Source organism: Carassius auratus, unplaced genomic scaffold (genome assembly GCF_003368295.1).
Source record: "Carassius auratus strain Wakin unplaced genomic scaffold, ASM336829v1 scaf_tig00218034, whole genome shotgun sequence".
Taxonomy (NCBI): domain Eukaryota; kingdom Metazoa; phylum Chordata; class Actinopteri; order Cypriniformes; family Cyprinidae; genus Carassius; species Carassius auratus.
The window spans coordinates 13,317-31,750 of NW_020529354.1; the positions used below are offsets into that span (position 1 = coordinate 13,317).

The 18,434-nt window shown below is 43.3% G+C and overlaps 1 non-coding gene and 3 pseudogenes across 1 annotated transcript; all 4 read right to left on the reverse strand.

Moving 5' to 3' along the window:
• Positions 1-2,982: 2,982 nt before the first annotated feature.
• Positions 2,983-3,212, reverse strand: LOC113104543 (uncharacterized; annotated as a pseudogene).
• Positions 3,213-6,321: 3,109 nt separating this feature from the next.
• Positions 6,322-6,485, reverse strand: LOC113104540 (U1 spliceosomal RNA). The gene has a single exon (XR_003292069.1). It is a non-coding gene; the product is annotated as a U1 spliceosomal RNA (small nuclear RNA).
• Positions 6,486-6,859: 374 nt separating this feature from the next.
• On the reverse strand, positions 6,860-7,034 carry LOC113104547 (uncharacterized; annotated as a pseudogene).
• Positions 7,035-12,631: 5,597 nt separating this feature from the next.
• On the reverse strand, positions 12,632-12,710 carry LOC113104544 (uncharacterized; annotated as a pseudogene).
• Between the last annotated feature and the right edge of the window lie 5,724 nt (positions 12,711-18,434).

Here is an 18,434-nt window from a genome sequence, read left to right on the forward strand (position 1 = left end):
CCACTCTTTTAAGCCTTTCAGTTATGACCTTTGCTAATACTTTATAATCTGTTGAGAGTAGAGTTATTGGCCTCCAATTTGCTAGGTCCTCCTTCTTCCCTTTCTTATAGAGGAGAGTCACAAGACCTGTCCTCATAGTAGCCGGCAGTTCTCCCTTATTCAGGCTCTCCTGATATACCTCGACCAGCTCTGCCCCTATCAAAGGCCAAAAGGCTCTATAAAACTCTACTGGAAGGCCATCATTTCCAGGAACCGTATCCTTTTTGAATGAGTACAAAGCTGACTCTACCTCCTGAAGAGTTAAAGATTTCTCCAACGCAGCACTCTCCTCTTCATCCAAAACATCTATCAACCCCTCCAGAAAACCCCTAGAAGCTGGATTTAAAGAACCCCTACTGCTAAAAAGCCCCCTGTAGAAACCAGCAGCTATCTGCAACATTCCCTCTACAGAGTATTCTACTCCCTCCCTTCCTTGTAGGCCCTCAATACAGCTGCGCTGCTGCTGTCTCCGTACTGTGGAAAAGAAATAACTAGTTGGTTTCTCGTCCAATAGACGTTTCTGGGTTCTTGACCACAACAGGAAGGTTTTAGCCTCCCCCCAGTAAAAGTCTTTTATGACTCCCTGTAGAAAACTGGCTCTGTTCCACCCTTCAGCAGTACTCAATGCTCCCTCAGACCACAAGGTTTGCAACTCCTCCGACCATTTGCGGACCTGAGCACGTTTGCGCTCTGCTTTTGCAATCCCCCAGCAACGGCAAAAGAGAGAAACTCTCTCCTTCACTCCCTCCCACCAAGCTGCTTGTGAATCAAACAGTCCCCTCAAGTTTTTCCAACCGGCTATCAACCTTTGAAGTACTTCGTAAAAAGTTCTATCTTTTAAATAGGAGGTATTGAATCTCCAGACTCCCCTGCCTCTCTTCAAACCCCCTACCTCTACCCCAACTCCTACCAAACAGTGATCTGTGCACCACATAGGCTGTTGGATGTAGTTTATGACCTTCATATGGTCAGGTAAAAAAAACGTAATCCAGGCGTGATGCCTCCTGCCTATTATTTCTCCATGTATAGGTTGGTTCTAAACCACCCGCTAACCTAAATGAATCCCGAAGAGAAAAATTTGTCACCAGCTGCGCTAAGTCCTTTCCAGAAGCATTGTCTAGTGACACATTGAAATCCCCCCTAAAACCACCAACCGGTTGGTAAAGAGGACGGGAGCTAGGTCATCTAGAAAACCCTCCCTTTCTCCTAACTTACTCGGTGCATAAACATTCACAAACCGAAAAGCCACCCCCCTCCATCTGACATCCGCCACTATCATCCTCCCCGGCCTAATCACATTAGTGGATTCAATCACAAACTCCCCTGAGTAAAACAAAATCCCCACCCCATCCGCCCTCACATTACCCACTCCCCAAACTGAAGGCCCCAGCCCCCATCCCGCAGAAAATAATTGTACATCACTGTACCTTTGTAAATGGCACTCTTGCAAAAATAAAACATCAAAAGGTAACCTTTTTAAAGAAATAAAGACTGCAGTCCGTCGCTGTAGCATTTTGATCCCTCTTACATTCAAAGTAGCCACTCTTACACAACCCATTAAAATAATTGCTAATTAATATAACACAAAACAAAAATTTTCCTGAATAAAACCTTAGATACTCCCCTTCCTTCCTGATATCCCCTTTCCCCTCCCCTTTCTCTTTCTTGAGAGTACCTCAGCCCATTCCCCCACTTGTTTGTCTTCCTGCCCCTCGTCCTCCCTCTCTTCTAAACCTGCCCTCCCAGGTTTTCCCAAGACCACATGGCCCTTTTCACAAATTCCCCCCTCTTTTGCTCCACATCCGTTTTCCCTTTCAGCCTCCACTTCCACCCTCCCAAGGATCTCCTCTTCTTGGACCACTTTCTCCCAGTCCTGAACAGGAGCTAGCTCCTGTAAAAGAGCTGAGCTTAAAAGTCCTACCCTACTACACTTGCGCTCCCTTTCCTGGCTCTCGGTGTCCTCAGTGAGCCGCCGTCGACGTTGTCCTTGTGCTACCACCATCGGTTCACTTGATACATCGTCCTGCTGAGGCGGATTCTCTCCTCCTACTGAAGCAGACTGCCCTTCCCTTAAGTCCATAGGCCTAGTTGTCAGATCTCTCTGAGACTCGAAGATCCCAGATAACACCTCTGTCACATCTATCTCTGACCATTCCTGGGATGGCGCCGATTGTCGCCCGCTGTCCTCATCTCTCACTTCCTCCCCGAAATTGCCCGGTACGTCACCCCTACCGCCTTTTGTTTCACTTGCCCCCTGATCTGCACTCGAAGGTCCTGCTTCCTGGCTCTCCATCTCTGCAGGTAAGCTTGTAAGCAGGGATTCAAGATCTGCCTGCAGGTCCTGACCTTCTCTAAAGAGGCTGGCAAAGGATTTCTTTCTGGTTGGACATGCACGGAACAGATGGTCCACCCCACCACATAGGCTGCATCTTTTAGGTTCAGGGCAAGCTGAGGCAATGTGGTCAGTTGACTCACAAAAGCGACAACGTTGGCCAGTACAGTCAGTCTTAATGTGACCTCGAGCCCCACATCTTCGGCAATACAGCGGCTGCCCCGGATAATGGAGGAAGCCTCGGTTGGACCCGATGAAAAAGGACCCCGGGGGGTGGATAAGGCCCCCAGGTGATGCTGGATCAGCCCTTAGCTTGACTAAGTATCTCCTCTTACCATTCCAGATGCCATACTGGTCCTTCAGTCGTTCCCCCCCTTTCACAGCCTCACAGTACCTTGCCAGAAAAGATAGAACATCTCCATCCTCTACAAAGGGGTTGTAAAGGTGGATCACCAATGGTAAATAATCCTGTGCAAAGGCCGGATGAAGATGCAGACCCCTCAGCAAATAGTGATCTTTTTTCTTTTCCCACTCCTCAAAAAAGGCAACACAGTCTCTCAGTTGAAAAAAGGTCAAGTCCATGAACCCAAAAGAGGAGAAATCCTGAAGACAAAAGATCAGGGACGCAGGAATTCCAAAAACTCCTCTTAACACCTCGACAACGACGAAATCCCGTCCAAACCTCTTCTTAATCTCCATTTCAGCTTCCTTCTTCACTTGAACTCTGACAGTATTTTTCAGCCGCACCATCGTGGTCGGCAACCGAATCTCTTCTCTTGAAGTGTCCATCTGGTAAGAACAGATACTACACTTGATCTTAGCCAAAAGGCCGAGAAGCGATGCTGCTAAGACGCAGCAGGGAGGAAGCCGGACACGGCGATGCCCATCTCGGCTTTGGTAAGTTTTGGGAGACCTAAAAACGCTGGGGGATGGTACCCTGATAGCACACATACATCTAGGAGACGTCTATTTGACATATGAATTTACATCTGCAAGATGTAGTTTTAAGGCTGTTTGCTCATCTGCAATACGTCTATTGGACGTCTCCTTTTAGCAGTGTTTGGAAGGTTACTTTGGAAATGTAATAGGTTACAGATTACAAGTTACCCTGTTTAAAATGTTATAGTAGTATAACTTTTTCAATTACTTTATTAATGTAACTAATTACTTTTGAATACTTTTAGATTACGTTTCTAAATTTGTGAAAATTAAATAATAATAAATAAAAACATATACATCAACTCAAATACAGTTATCTAATAAGCATGTGTCATTCCTGTATAATAAACTCCTGAAACATTGGTGTTTTTTTAAACTGCTGTCTCTTTGCATATGATATGATAGGTAAAATGCATGACGTGACACAGAGCAGTTCTAGAAATTATGTTTATGTGCTCATGTACTCCTATATTGAGGCAGCAGAGGCTGACAACACTGCAAGCTTCAGTAGGCCTATGTGTATTAAATGAAACTGCATGTTTTTGCCATTAATTTACAGGAAGGGCGGACTGGGAAAAAAAAATTCTGACTGCAAAATTCAAACTCATACAAACATTCATGCACAAAACTATTTTTTGTATGGACCTGACATAAAAAAGGTTTAAATCTTTAATTTGGGGACATGCAAAATAATTAAAAGTTCTCTCCTGAACTGCACCTTCACTTCCATTTTTCTCTTCAGTCTCTTTATTTTGCCCTGTTATCTATCTCTCTCATGACTTTAATACTCAAGATTGAACAAAACTATACTTTACAATACAATACTCTACAATACTACAATATCTTTATAGAAAAATCCTAATACTGTACACTAGTCATGTTTTTCCCTTACAAAAATTGACCATGCTTTTTATTGGCCTGTATAAAAGTACAATAACCTTGTTTTGTTTTTTGTTTTGCAAATGGATTTGTATTTATTTTTAAATAAATAAATTTGTAAAATAATGTTACATTTTTGGTTACCACAATTAAACAATAGTAACCATTTTCTCTGTATTTAAAGGTAAAATAATATAACGATAATTTTCGTAAGGGTTGTGTTGTTGTCTGTCGTAGCTTCCCCAAAAAATCTGATTATTTTTCAGCTAAATTACTACTGTAACATTACAACAGATAAAAATGATATAGTATTTTATATACTTTATATAGTCTTTTGAGTGATGACTGATGAATATCAGCAGACTGAACGTGCTGCTGCTTGATTAAATAAATAAAAAACAAAGACAAAAAAGCATTTTTACAGATGAAACTGACCTGAAACCCTGAACAGTAGTTCTGCTTCTCTGCTCCAGCTGTGCGTTTCCACAGTCCACTCTATTCTCTCTCTCTCTCGCATTGATTACTCTGAGTCTGATCCAAACCGTTTGCGGAGGCGCAGAGAGCGCGCGAGTCAAGACTAACAATTCATGATTTATTAGAGATTGAATTATCAAATGGCGGATTCGCAAATGATCGCTTTAGTACATTCGACAGGCAATTATACAATAATGATATTAAAATAGTGGGCCAAATCGGCTGCCAGGCCACCGGGAATTGTCCCGGTGTCCAGTCTGCGCCTGATTTCCAACACGCAGAATGTGCAAGTCATATATTGCATTCTTGGGGCTTAATATTCACAGACACTAGTCCATGTCATGTTTTGATTCAAGTGTACTGACCTACTTTTGATTTAGTCATCCAAAATGTGGCATATTCTGTCCGTGTTAGGCATTCCGTTTTTATGACTGAATTCTACGAATCAGACTGTGTTTCCGCATCCCGGAAATTATTAGGGCGTATGTCTCAGAATAGTCAGTGCAATTTGGGAAAGAAATCAGTGAAATCTGTATGTGGATGTGTGTAAATATTCAAATGTAATTGCCTTTGTAATCGTTAAAAATTTCATAAGTAACTTTAATTTAATTACTAATTTTTTCTTAGTAACTGTAACTAATTACAGTTACATTCATTTTGTAATTAAATTACGTAATGCTGTTACATGTAACTAGTTACTCCCCAACACTGCCTTTTAGATGTCAGATAGATGTCAATTAGATGTCTTTTAGATGTTTATGATTTAGAAGGTATATAAAACTGACATCTGAAAGGCGTCTGTCAGACGTTTGTAGATGGCAGATGCTTTCCAGATCAACAGTTCTTTAACAGACATCTTGCAGACGTAAGTGTGCTATCTGGGTAGTACCCTCCCCTGTCTACAACGTCACCGGGCCTCGTCCCGATCGGCCTGAGGGAAAGTACGGCATCGCTCGTAACTCCCAAACGGTTGGTCGAAGAGCCACGTGCCTTATGTCATCGGAATCCTTGGCTCGAGCCGAACGAAACGCAGGTCTCAGATTGGCTCGTCGCTCTGACTAAATTTTCGGGTATTTTGGATTTTGTCGAAAACCTTCTTTTGCAACCTAGCGCCAGGTATTTGGCCCAGTCCCACCCAAATCAGCACAGAAAGCTTCTCTGGAGTCTGACTGTCAATAATCATCCAAAAAAAGAGGACATTTCCATTCACCTTGGCGAGGGGACCTCAAAACGTGCTAAGGTGGCGTGTCCGAGGTGGCTCGAATGGCTATAACTCCAGGAAGGAGTGAGATCCCTTCACCCAAATCGGCACATCTGTGCAGAGGCTCAGTCCGAGGCCAGGTGAAAAAGGGCGCGGCGACAGGCCACTAGGTGTCGCTGTAAGCGACAACAAAATTAATACGAATCGAAAAAAAGGACAACCAAACAACATGGAGACAGTTACAGCTAGGCTGCAGTCAGTCCAATCTACTTTCAAAGTAAGGTCTGCGCTATGTTCGAACTAAACTACCCACCAGGGTCCGATTTTTCAAGAGCGTAAGTGACTTTGTTTCACAGGCGCAAAACACATATCTCGCATGTGACAGAACTCCCCATTCTGAAACGAAAATAAATAAAAAACTGTAAAAACCTCTTCTGCTTTGTTTCACCAACAATTTCAGGGGAGAGCGCGAACGCAGTCCCCCACTACCGTAAATTATGCAGTCGAGATTCCCGCATTTGGGGAATTCACAGGGGTCAGCATGGCCGGAGTGCAATGGACAAGCCTCGCCCTGGTTGAACCGCCTTCTTGATCATGGTGTCTCCCCTGCCAGGTAAGTATGAAGGCCCAGGCGGTCAGCCAGAGGTGTGATTTGCATCTCTACCATCCTCACCAACGGTTAGCCCTCCGCCCCCCCTCCAGGAAAGGAAGGACGGGTGCCTTCCGTTACTGGCCTGGAAACTGCCAAGCTCATGGGCCGGTGCTTCCCAAAGCCAGTTTTAGATGACTCTCTTTAAACAAGCACACCTGATTCGATGCATCACCTCGTCCGTGAAAGACTTCAAGACCTCAGGTGGGTGCATCGTTAGTGGAAGAGTCCAAGACCCCAGGAGGACACATCAGGAAAAAAGTTTGCAATAAACCACAGCATCTGCAATGGCAGCTCTCATTCCTTGTTCTGCTATTCGACACAATAAATGGCAATCCCCAAAAAGGGAAAGCACACCGTTCCTGGAGACACTGCAATACCAGGCCGATGCATGGAGTGGACGGAGCAAGCCCCGGCTCCATCTCCGTGATCTAAAAATCCATTTAATATGTAGTCCCCGGATGGGGGACGTATCAGATATTAAACTGATAAGAACAGATTTTTTCTTTCGAAAAAGTTTTATTGTCACCATTTACATTTTTTCCATTTGCATTTTTTCTTTTTCACACAACATTTTCTTTTTAATCACACATTAAAACAAGCAATATAATATATAATAAATACACATGGTAAAATGAAAGAAACAATCATTGTTAAAAAGCATTTGATTAAAACCACAGTGTTTTGCTTGTTTTTAAAAGTCCATTTTATTGAGGTGTGTTTAAAAGGTGCGGTCAGTTCCAAAAGTAAAATACAAATTTTAAAAAAAGCAAACAAGCCTCGTATATATATATATATATGTTAATTAAACCTCTTTCATGATAAAACAATAAAAAACACCAATTAAAAATCATCTATTGTGCAAGACCGGGGGTGAGTCCTTATCAAGTGGGTCATCACCCCACTCTCCAGAACAGGGACATGAGATGCTACTTTATGGACTCAGCGGAGATCCCCTCTCCTCCGGCCCGCTGGCCCGCTGTTCCCGTAGCCAGAGTGGTGAGGGTGCATCTACGGGCGGCCAGGGTCGTTGCCTGCCGGGACCCTCTCCGTGCGACCCCGGCCCCCCCGTCCGAATATCGTCGTCCGGTACCCCTGCAGCATTGATGTTACCTTTAGCTCGCATGCATGGAGGGTTACCGTAACGCGCTTCCCCACCAGCAGGTTTCTGGTGGCCCAGATGGCATCCTTGATGACGTTGAGGGTGAGCCAGAGCGAGGTAAATTTCTGTGCCGTCAAGTCCTTCAAGCCCCGGCCCACCCCAAGGATGGCGAGCTGGTACCCGAACTGGGCCCCACCCGCTGGTAGGCACGGGAAATACAGGGGGCCGGTCTTGGCCCACAGGTCCCGCGCAGTGCTGCACTCCCAGAGCAGGTGGTGGACGGTCTCCGGGGAATTGCAGCCGGACCGCGGGCAGATGGGGTTCTTGGCCATGCCTCTGGAGTGCATAACCGCCCTGACCGGGAGGATCTCATGAGCCACCATCCACGATAAGTCCTTGTGCCTGTTCTGGAGAGCGGGGTGAGCCGCGTTCCGCCAAACCTGTTTGGCCTCACTTGGTGTGAGGCCCGGAACTGGACTCACCGGTTCCCGGTCCTGCACAACAGAGATGAGAGACTTGTGTTGAGTTAAAATGGTGACATCTTCACTCTCTAAAAGGTATTTCTTTAAAAACTTTTTTATAAAACTGTACTCTTTGGGCAAGTTAAAAGACACTGGGGTTTTCAAGTCCACTGGTAAAATTTTCAGTGTTCGTAGGTAAGACCCCATCCAAAATCGCGCCATTGCAGCCGTCTTGTTTTCTTTGGATGGGGTCGTGGCATAACTAATGTGCAGGGCGGTGAAGCGGCTGCCTAAAAACAGGTGGGGGTCTGGGAGGCCTTTTCCACCGTTCTCCGGCCTTTTCTTGATGGTCTCCCTCTTCAGGCGCTCCCACTTGGACCCCCACAGGAAGTAAAACACCGCCCTCTCCAGTTTCCCCAGGAACCACCGAGGGGGGCTAAAAACAGAACAGACAAGTAAAATCAGAGGTAAAATCACAGATTTAAAAATTAAAACCTTGCCTTCCATCGTCATCTGTCTTAGTCCCCAAAACCCCAGTCTTTTCCTAACTTTCCCTAACAAGTCAGTCCAGTTTTCCCGTCCACCCCCGTCTTTATCAAATTTAACGCCTAAAATCTTAAAATCGTTGTCTTTAAAAACCAAATCAAGTCCTCCTGTGTCCACGTCTCCCCACGGCCCGAAGAGCTGGGCCTCGGACTTGTTTCTATTGAGTTTGGCGCCCGAGGCCCGACCGTACCAGTCAGTCAAGTCCAGTGCTCTTCGTATTGATAAAACGTCTGTGGCTAAAAGAGTTACGTCATCCATATATAAAACACAGGTCGCCGTCAGTCCCCCCGTCCCAGGAACGTCCAGTCCTTTGATCCATTTGTCCCTTCTCAAGATCTGTGCCAGTGGCTCGATGCAAGCCACATACAGAAGAGGAGATAAAGGACATCCCTGACGGACACCACTGTGTATGTTCACAGCTTTGGAAAGATGCCCATTTATTAGAATTTTGCTGACTATTCCCTTGTACAGCAGTCCCACCCAGGCTATAAACCTCTTTGGAAACCCCATTTTCTCCAGAACCTGGAAGAGGTACTCGTGCGAGACTCGATCAAATGCTTTTTCAAAATCTAAATTTAGGACTACTAGCCGAATATTTCTGTCTCTCGCGTAACAGATGGCGTCTCTAATCAGCACTAGGTTGTCTGTTATCTTTCTTCCGGGCACAGAACAAGCTTGATCCGGGTGAATCACGTCCTCTAAAACAGTTGACATGCGTGTTGCTAAAACTTTGCTAAAAAGTTTATAATCGAAATTTAAAAGTGTTATGGGTCTCCAGTTTTTTAAGTCAGTCCGGTCACCTTTTTTGTGAAGTAAATAAACTATCCCTATTCTAAAACTGTCTGGAAGTCTGTCGAGGGTCTCAAACTCTTTAAAAACTGTCAAAAGCTCTTGTCCTAAAATGTCCCAAAATGTTAGATAAAACTCCAGGGGAAGTCCATCCACTCCTGGGGACTTCCCCTTTTCAAAACCTCCAAGAGCTTTTTGGGTTTCTAAAATGTTCAAATCTTGGGCTAAAATCTCATTTTGACAGTCGACCCTTTTCTCAACAAAATTTAAAACTTCTTTTACGGTGTCTGAGTGTACCTTTTTAAAACTATATAAAGCCCCATAAAATTTTTCCACATCCTCTAAAATCTCTTTTGTTGTGTTAACCTCCCTATCCCCTGTTTTAACCCTGGTTAACCCCCCACCCCTTGTTATTATTTTCTTAAAAAAATATCTGGTACACTTTTCCCCTTCTTCAATTTCTCTCTCTTTGCTTCTTAAAAGGACCCCTTTACTTTCTATATTGGCTAAAACTGACATTTCCTTTTTTACATCCTGGATTTCATTGTTAAAATCAAAACCATTATTTAAAAGATTAAAATACCTTTGTAGTCTTTTTTGCAACCCCAACATGCATTTCTTTTCCCTACTCTTCTTTTCTTTCCCTATCTTTCTAAAAAACTGTCTCGTCCGGTCCTTTACCATCTCCCACCACTGTGCACGTGTATCATAAAAGTCTTGGAGGGTCTGCCATTGGCTGAACTGTTCCCTATATTCTAAAATTACATTCTTGTCTTCCAACAGGGAACAGTTCAGCTTCCACAGCCCTCCCCCTACCGTCACACCCATGGGCAGTGAAAGGGTGCAAGACAGCATCATGTGATCAGAGAAAAAAAGGGGGGTTAATGTAGCATCGGTTGGCGGGCAGTCCCTTGTAAACACGTAGTCGATTCGAGAGGCTTTGGTACCATCACCACTGAACCAGGTGAAGCCCTCCTCTCTTTGATGCAAAATTTTAAAACAGTCGACTAAATTAAAATCTCTGACTAAACCCTGCAATAAAACCGACGTTTTGTCCACTCTGAAATCCTCCCCTACCCTTTTCCTGTCTGTTTTAGATAAAACACAATTAAAATCCCCTGCTACCATTAGGGGAGCCCTACCTAGCATGTGGGGTTGCAAGTCTTCTAAAAGCTCATATCTTTCGTTCTTTTCCGTAAAACCATATACATTAAGAACATTAAAATCCCTGTCTAAAAAGGTCAGATTTACTAAAAGTGCCCGGCCTTGCCTCACCACAGTGCTGCCCTTCACCAAGATGTTAGGATTATTAATTAAAACCGCAACTCCGTCGTTTTTGTTAAAATTTGATCCGCTCCATATGGAGGCTCCTGCGGACCATAGCTCTTCCATTTTTGTGTACCTAGTTAAAAAGGGCAGAGAACACTCTTGTAATAAAAACAAATCTGACTTAAAAGATTTTAAAAGGGACAAAATACTCTGTGCTCTAATGGTGGACCTCACACTTCTGACATTGATAGTAGAGATGGTGAGGGCCATGAGCAGTAGGGTTAAAAAGGTATGAGGCATTTAAAACAGAAGACAATAAAAAGACTACAAAAATATGATTAAAATCATGTTACATCTTGTAGCATTTGTCTTTCCTTTTCCCCAGATGAGCTGAGGTCAGGAGGGCAAATGCCTGTCGCTTCAGAGGCCACAGAGGGAACCTCTTGTGGCTCCTTTGGCGATGATGCTGTTAGCTTAATGTGCAAAAAGGAAACCTCATTAGGGGACTCTAGGGGCCACATGCGCTCCAGATCTACCGAGTCGGAACTATCGAGCTTATATGCTGCCCTAGATTTTTTCTCCTCCGTTACAATCAGAGGAGACCCCGCAGGTCTTTTTTGCACCTGAGCATTAGGGAGTGAACACTCTGTCTCACTCCCGGTGGATTCTTCCACCCCATCCGAAACTGTTACCAGTGATTCTTCCTCACTTTCCTCTCCTTCCATTACCACTTCCTGTTCCGTTGCCTCCGCCCCTGTGGCGCCCCACTTCCTCCTTCCTGCCCAATCCCTGAGGCCGGCTGGGAATTTGAAATTCCCGCCAAAACCTCAGGGACCGCCTCCTCTCTCCTTTGTTCCTTCGTTTGTTGCCCATGTGGGGCGGCCATTTTTAGCTTGTTGGCAAAACTTTTAGGGCAGTCTCTGTAGAGATGGTTTGTTTCTCCACAAAGATTGCACCGTCTGCCATTGGTACAGTCATCAAAACTGTGACCAATTTCTCTACACTTCCCACAGATTAACTCTTGGCATGCTTCAGCTAGATGACCAAACCTTCCACACTTTCTGCAGAGTTTGGGCATTCCTTGATAATGTATGTAGCCTCTGTTCTCTCCGAGCACAATCATGGAAGGCAGATGTTTCAGGCCCTGGTAGCCCCCAGCGTCTTCCCATTGTTTAATGGGAATTCGCCAGGAGCATGTCCAAATGCCATCTTCATCTAACACTTTGACAGGCTGGCCTCGAACAGTGCAAAATCTACCCAACCAAACACAAATATCATCTCCAGTCACGGTTTCATTGAACATCCTGACAATCACAGTTTTAAGTGTGTTATCAGAAAGTTTCTCAACAGTGAACATGGAGAACTGGGCTTTAACTGATTCAAACCTTTGCCAAAAGTCATTAAGTAGGGAAGCGGTTTTAAAACTAACATCAAATCCTTTGTTCAAGGACAGAGTCATCAAACAATTCAGGTCATCACATTTAAAAGCTAGGGTCTTTTGGATCAGCTTCCTGGAAAAGTCCATACGGGACATTCCCAGGAGCTTCCCCTCACCCTGCCTGAATAAAAAACGCACGCTGTGGTGCCTCCGCACGCCGGCACGGGCAGCCGACATGATGGAGGCACCAACAGCCTAAAAACTTAAAACAACAATAAATACAACAATAAATAACAAAATAAATAATTAAAAGACCTCACCTTAAAACTTGTTGGAGCCCGAAGCAGCAGAGTTCAATATACCTCTCGAAGTTGTGTGACTCAAGATATGAAACGATCTCGAGTCAGGAAACCTCCAAGAGGCGATCGCAGTCTCAACCGTCCGACAAGATACTTGATCTTAGCCAAAAGGCCGAGAAGCGATCAAAACGTTCCAAAACGTTGCTTCACAAAGTCCTCAGCATCCATCTTCAATTCCACATGAACACTATTCCTCATCCGAACCATCTTGGCCGATGCTTTCACACGCTCTCCCGGCAAAGCTCCTGGAAGAGATACTACACTTGATCTTAGCCAAAAGGCCGAGAAGCGATGCTGCTAAGACGCAGCAGGGAGGAAGCCGGACACGGCGATGCCCATCTCGGCTTTGGTAAGTTTTGGGAGACCTAAAAACGCTGGGGGATGGTACCCTGATAGCACACATACATCTAGGAGACGTCTATTTGACATATGAATTTACATCTGCAAGATGTAGTTTTAAGGCTGTTTGCTCATCTGCAATACGTCTATTGGACGTCTCCTTTTAGCAGTGTTTGGAAGTTTACTTTGGAAATGTAATAGGTTACAGATTACAAGTTACCCTGTTTAAAATGTTATAGTAGTATAACTTTTTCAATTACTTTATTAATGTAACTAATTACTTTTGAATACTTTAGATTACGTTTCTAAATTTGTGAAAATTAAATAATAATAAATAAAAACATATACATCAACTCAAATACAGTTATCTAATAAGCATGTGTCATTCCTGTATAATAAACTCCTGAAACATTGGTGTTTTTTTAAACTGCTGTCTCTTTGCATATGATATGATAGGTAAAATGCATGACGTGACACAGAGCAGTTCTAGAAATTATGTTTATGTGCTCATGTACTCCTATATTGAGGCGGCAGAGGCTGACAACACTGCAAGCTTCAGTAGGCCTATGTGTATTAAATGAAACTGCATGTTTTTGCCATTAATTTACAGGAAGGGCGGACTGGGAAAAAAAAATTCTGACTGCAAAATTCAAACTCATACAAACATTCATGCACAAAACTATTTTTTGTATGGACCTGACATAAAAAAGGTTTAAATCTTTAATTTGGGGACATGCAAAATAATTAAAAGTTCTCTCCTGAACTGCACCTTCACTTCCATTTTTCTCTTCAGTCTCTTTATTTTGCCCTGTTATCTATCTCTCTCATGACTTTAATACTCAAGATTGAACAAAACTATACTTTACAATACAATACTCTACAATACTACAATATCTTTATAGAAAAATCCTAATACTGTACACTAGTCATGTTTTTCCCTTACAAAAATTGACCATGCTTTTTATTGGCCTGTATAAAAGTACAATAACCTTGTTTTGTTTTTTGTTTTGCAAATGGATTTGTATTTATTTTTAAATAAATAAATTTGTAAAATAATGTTACATTTTTGGTTACCACAATTAAACAATAGTAACCATTTTCTCTGTATTTAAAGGTAAAATAATATAACGATAATTTTCGTAAGGGTTGTGTTGTTGTCTGTCGTAGCTTCCCCAAAAAATCTGATTATTTTTCAGCTAAATTACTACTGTAACATTACAACAGATAAAAATGATATAGTATTTTATATACTTTATATAGTCTTTTGAGTGATGACTGATGAATATCAGCAGACTGAACGTGCTGCTGCTTGATTAAATAAATAAAAAACAAAGACAAAAAAGCATTTTTACAGATGAAACTGACCTGAAACCCTGAACAGTAGTTCTGCTTCTCTGCTCCAGCTGTGCGTTTCCACAGTCCACTCTATTCCCTCTCTCTCTCGCATTGATTACTCTGAGTCTGATCCAAACCGTTTACGGAGGCGCAGAGAGCGCGCGAGTCAAGACTAACAATTCATGATTTATTAGAGATTGAATTATCAAATGGCGGATTCGCAAATGATCGCTTTAGTACATTCGACAGGCAATTATACAATAATGATATTAAAATAGTGGGCCAAATCGGCTGCCAGGCCACCGGGAATTGTCCCGGTGTCCAGTCTGCGCCTGATTTCCAACACGCAGAATGTGCAAGTCATATATTGCATTCTTGGGGCTTAATATTCACAGACACTAGTCCATGTCATGTTTTGATTCAAGTGTACTGACCTACTTTTGATTTAGTCATCCAAAATGTGGCATATTCTGTCCGTGTTAGGCATTCCGTTTTTATGACTGAATTCTACGAATCAGACTGTGTTTCCGCATCCCGGAAATTATTAGGGCGTATGTCTCAGAATAGTCAGTGCAATTTGGGAAAGAAATCAGTGAAATCTGTATGTGGATGTGTGTAAATATTCAAATGTAATTGCCTTTGTAATCGTTAAAAATTTCATAAGTAACTTTAATTTAATTACTAATTTTTTCTTAGTAACTGTAACTAATTACAGTTACATTCATTTTGTAATTAAATTACGTAATGCTGTTACATGTAACTAGTTACTCCCCAACACTGCCTTTTAGATGTCAGATAGATGTCAATTAGATGTCTTTTAGATGTTTATGATTTAGAAGGTATATAAAACTGACATCTGAAAGGCGTCTGTCAGACGTTTGTAGATGGCAGATGCTTTCCAGATCAACAGTTTGCATGGAGGGTTACCGTAACGCGCTTCCCCACCAGCAGGTTTCTGGTGGCCCAGATGGCATCCTTGATGACGTTGAGGGTGAACCAGAGCGAGGTAAATTTCTGTGCCGTCAAGTCCTTCAAGCCCCGGCCCACCCCAAGGATGGCGAGCTGGTACCCGAACTGGGCCCCACCCGCTGGTAGGCACGGGAAATACAGGGGGCCGGTCTTGGCCCACAGGTCCCGCGCAGTGCTGCACTCCCAGAGCAGGTGGTGGACGGTCTCCGGGGAATTGCAGCCGGACCGCGGGCAGATGGGGTTCTTGGCCATGCCTCTGGAGTGCATAACCGCCCTGACCGGGAGGATCTCATGAGCCACCATCCACGATAAGTCCTTGTGCCTGTTCTGGAGAGCGGGGTGAGCCGCGTTCCGCCAAACCTGTTTGGCCTCACTTGGTGTGAGGCCCGGAACTGGACTCACCGGTTCCCGGTCCTGCACAACAGAGATGAGAGACTTGTGTTGAGTTAAAATGGTGACATCTTCACTCTCTAAAAGGTATTTCTTTAAAAACTTTTTTATAAAACTGTACTCTTTGGGCAAGTTAAAAGACACTGGGGTTTTCAAGTCCACTGGTAAAATTTTCAGTGTTCGTAGGTAAGACCCCATCCAAAATCGCGCCATTGCAGCCGTCTTGTTTTCTTTGGATGGGGTCGTGGCATAACTAATGTGCAGGGCGGTGAAGCGGCTGCCTAAAAACAGGTGGGGGTCTGGGAGGCCTTTTCCACCGTTCTCCGGCCTTTTCTTGATGGTCTCCCTCTTCAGGCGCTCCCACTTGGACCCCCACAGGAAGTAAAACACCGCCCTCTCCAGTTTCCCCAGGAACCACCGAGGGGGGCTAAAAACAGAACAGACAAGTAAAATCAGAGGTAAAATCACAGATTTAAAAATTAAAACCTTGCCTTCCATCGTCATCTGTCTTAGTCCCCAAAACCCCAGTCTTTTCCTAACTTTCCCTAACAAGTCAGTCCAGTTTTCCCGTCCACCCCCGTCTTTATCAAATTTAACGCCTAAAATCTTAAAATCGTTGTCTTTAAAAACCAAATCAAGTCCTCCTGTGTCCACGTCTCCCCACGGCCCGAAGAGCTGGGCCTCGGACTTGTTTCTATTGAGTTTGGCGCCCGAGGCCCGACCGTACCAGTCAGTCAAGTCCAGTGCTCTTCGTATTGATAAAACGTCTGTGGCTAAAAGAGTTACGTCGTCCATATATAAAACACAGGTCGCCGTCAGTCCCCCCGTCCCAGGAACGTCCAGTCCTTTGATCCATTTGTCCCTTCTCAAGATCTGTGCCAGTGGCTCGATGCAAGCCACATACAGAAGAGGAGATAAAGGACATCCCTGACGGACACCACTGTGTATGTTCACAGCTTTGGAAAGATGCCCATTTATTAGAATTTTGCTGACTATTCCCTTGTACAGCAGTCCCACCCAGGCTATAAACCTCTTTGGAAACCCCATTTTCTCCAGAACCTGGAAGAGGTACTCGTGCGAGACTCGATCAAATGCTTTTTCAAAATCTAAATTTAGGACTACTAGCCGAATATTTCTGTCTCTCGCGTAACAGATGGCGTCTCTAATCAGCACTAGGTTGTCTGTTATCTTTCTTCCGGGCACAGAACAAGCTTGATCCGGGTGAATCACGTCCTCTAAAACAGTTGACATGCGTGTTGCTAAAACTTTGCTAAAAAGTTTATAATCGAAATTTAAAAGTGTTATGGGTCTCCAGTTTTTTAAGTCAGTCCGGTCACCTTTTTTGTGAAGTAAATAAACTATCCCTATTCTAAAACTGTCTGGAAGTCTGTCGAGGGTCTCAAACTCTTTAAAAACTGTCAAAAGCTCTTGTCCTAAAATGTCCCAAAATGTTAGATAAAACTCCAGGGGAAGTCCATCCACTCCTGGGGACTTCCCCTTTTCAAAACCTCCAAGAGCTTTTTGGGTTTCTAAAATGTTCAAATCTTGGGCTAAAATCTCATTTTGACAGTCGACCCTTTTCTCAACAAAATTTAAAACTTCTTTTACGGTGTCTGAGTGTACCTTTTTAAAACTATATAAAGCCCCATAAAATTTTTCCACATCCTCTAAAATCTCTTTTGTTGTGTTAACCTCCCTATCCCCTGTTTTAACCCTGGTTAACCCCCCACCCCTTGTTATTATTTTCTTAAAAAAATATCTGGTACACTTTTCCCCTTCTTCAATTTCTCTCTCTTTGCTTCTTAAAAGGACCCCTTTACTTTCTATATTGGCTAAAACTGACATTTCCTTTTTTACATCCTGGATTTCATTGTTAAAATCAAAACCATTATTTAAAAGATTAAAATACCTTTGTAGTCTTTTTTGCAACCCAACATGCATTTCTTTTTCCCTACTCTTCTTTTCTTTCCCTATCTTTCTAAAAAACTGTCTCGTCCGGTCCTTTACCATCTCCCACCACTGTGCACGTGTATCATAAAAGTCTTGGAGGGTCTGCCATTGGCTGAACTGTTCCCTATATTCTAAATTACATTCTTGTCTTCCAACAGGGAACAGTTTCAGCTTCCACAGCCCTCCCCCTACCGTCACACCCATGGGCAGTGAAAGGGTGCAAGACAGCATCATGTGATCAGAGAAAAAAAGGGGGGTTAATGTAGCATCGGTTGGCGGGCAGTCCCTTGTAAACACGTAGTCGATTCGAGAGGCTTTGGTACCATCACCACTGAACCAGGTGAAGCCCTCCTCTCTTTGATGCAAAATTTTAAAACAGTCGACTAAATTAAAATCTCTGACTAAACCCTGCCAATAAAACCGACGTTTTGTCCACTCTGAAATCCTCCCCTACTTTTCCTGTCTGTTTTAGATAAAACACAATAAAATCCCCTGCTACATTAGGGGAGCCCTACCTAGCATGTGGGGTTGCAAAGTCTTCTAAAAGCTCATATCTTTCCGTTCTTTTCCGTAAAACCAATATACATTAAAGAACATTTAAATCCCTGTCTAAAAAAGGTTCAGATTTACTAAAGTGCCCGGCCCTGCTCACCACAAGTGCTGCCCTTCACCAAGATGTTAGGATTATTAATTAAAACCGCAACTCCGTCGTTTTTGATAAAATTGATCCGCTTCCACTATGGAGGCTCCTGCGGACCATAGCTCTTCCATTTTTGTGTACCTAGTTAAAAGGGCAGAGAACACTCTTGTAATAAAAACAAATCTGACTTAAAAGATTTTAAAAAGGACAAAATACTCTGTGCTCTAATGGTGGACCTCACACTTCTGACATTGATAGTAGAGATGGTGAGGGCCATGAGCAGTAGGGTTAAAAAGGTATGAGGCATTTAAAACAGAAGACAAGAAAAAGACTACAAAAATATGATTAAAATCATGTTACATCTTGTAGCATTTGTCTTTCTTTTCCCCAGATG